Source organism: Microtus ochrogaster, linkage group LG3 (assembly GCF_000317375.1).
Source record: "Microtus ochrogaster isolate Prairie Vole_2 linkage group LG3, MicOch1.0, whole genome shotgun sequence".
NCBI lineage: Eukaryota > Metazoa > Chordata > Mammalia > Rodentia > Cricetidae > Microtus > Microtus ochrogaster.
In genome coordinates, this window is record NC_022029.1 from 39,015,565 (window position 1) to 39,017,810 (window position 2,246).

General features: G+C 38.9%; 1 pseudogene; it reads left to right on the plus strand.

Moving 5' to 3' along the window:
* The first annotated feature begins 1,304 nt into the window (after positions 1-1,304).
* Positions 1,305-1,788, plus strand: LOC101991863 (annotated as a pseudogene).
* The last annotated feature ends 458 nt before the right edge of the window (positions 1,789-2,246 follow it).

A 2,246-nucleotide genomic window follows, 5' to 3' on the forward strand; every position in this document is an offset into this window, starting at 1 on the left:
ATGAACAAGCTGGCTCCTCTTAGTGCCAATCCTTTCTTTCGCCTCCTAAGGAGGTACAGCACATAATATTCACCTGTGTTTGCTCTGATGTTTCGCAGAGAAATCTAGATGGAAACGAATGTTTCATTTTTCACAATGGTGCCTATAATAGGATGCTAGTGTTGCTAGTGATGGCAGTAAGCTGGGTACATCATTCTGTGTTAGAGGGCCTCTGTTTTAATGAGGTTACGTGACACATTTGGGCTCTAAGAATTCTTAGATTACTAGAAACAGAAGTTTACACTCTCAACCATTGACCTGGTTATGCATTTGCTTGTGTTACATGATTCAGAAATTTTTACAGAGCCTGCTTGACCTACGGCGGAAATACAAACTCCCTCAGTAAAAAGATAGACCCTGTTTGGTTTCCACAACCCAGGAGAATAAGAAGCAATGCCAGAGTAAATACATGGTAGTCAGAACACTAGAAAACATTTGAGACTCAAAAGAGAAATAATCTTTGCTATTTGGGGCTCGTAGAGATCATTGTGTAGAGACAAAGCTGATATTGCTCAATCCCCAGCTTTCAAAAAGACATGAAGCCATGTTTGGCAGGATACCAAAAATTTTCTAATGGAATAAGAACTACATTAACTTCAATTAATTTCTGTTATTAGCCACTGAGGCAACCTCTGTGAAAACTTTGGTTAATTTGAACAGTGCAATTAGCTGTTTCCTTTCTTCATGTAAATCATACATTGTCACATCATAAATTATCAATAATATTGTGTAGGATATGTAATAAGAAAAATTAATAATAATATTGTTTAAACCATGCAATATTCTGAGCAGTGGAAAGAAAAAAAAGACTAACAGTAGAAAAATAATTTAGTACTTGAATATCTAGATACGCATAGTTAGCCCACAGTTAGTAAATATCTACTGTATTCTGGTATGAGCTACTCATGAAAAGATATCTTTTGTAATATGCCCACAAGGCAGACACACACACACACACACACACACACACACACACATAGGTGAATATATATTTAATATAATATAACTTGCTACTATATATAATAAACAGCTTCACGTTTGAAGACTTACTGGGGTGGTTGTCCTAATTAATTAATTACAATCTACAAAAGCATTGTTAAGCTTTAATATTAAAGCTACAGCTGTCTAAGAGTAACTCTAGTGGAGGAAAATCATTCACAAGAATTTTGCAGGGGAGATGCGCCACGGCTTCGGTAGCGACCGGCTCTTCTTTGCTGCCTGAGCGGCGCCAGCACCTTCCTAGGGAGCTCACAGCAGCCTGCTGGCCCCTGCTCCACGGCAACCATGTGCGACCGGAAGGCGGTGATGAAAAATGCAGACATGTCGGAAGAGATGCAACAGGACTCGGTGGAGTGCGCTACTCAGGCGTTGGAGAAGTACAACATAGAAAAGGATACTGCGGCCCATATCAAGAAGGAATTTGACAAGAAGTACAACCCCACCTGGCACTGCATTGTGGGACAGAACTTCAGTAGTTATGTGACACATGAAACCAAACACTTCATCTACTTCTACTGGCCATTCTTCTGTTCAAATCTGGTTAAAAGCATGGACTGTGCCAAACATCCAGTGATCCATCCAAAAACAAGGACTGCATCCTAAATTCCAAATACCAGAGACTGACTCTTTAGCTTTGCTAAGGGAACACCTCGTTTGAATCTGTTGTGTTTTGTGCGGAGCATCATCCTCTGTACGAGTTTGTGGTTATAAAATAATTAGTAAAACAGCTTACATTTGTATTTATTTTCTATGCCATACTTCTGTACCCCCCTTTTTTTCCCTCCCTTAGGCCATTCCTTTAAAAATAAATATGTTTGAGATGAAAAAAAAAAAAAGAATTTTGCAGGGGAGAGAAGAACTGTAATAATAGCGATGAAAGTAACCAAAACAAAATTTAGTGCTTATCAAATGTAAGGAAGGTTCCTTAAAACTGATTAGTAAAAGGGTTGGAGAAATGGCTTATTGACTGAAAATGTGTACTGTTTTTTTGCAGAGAACTTGTGTTCAGCTCCCAGAACCTTTATCGATTGGCTAACAACCACCTGCCATCCAGCTTGAGAGTGATACAGCTCCAGAGGGATCAGATGCTTCTGCACTCTGAGGGCACGTATAATCATGTGCACACATCAGCACACACTCACACATGACTAAAAGTAATAACACATATCTATAAATTTTCTATTAATAAAATTCTCTGCCAAAGCGCT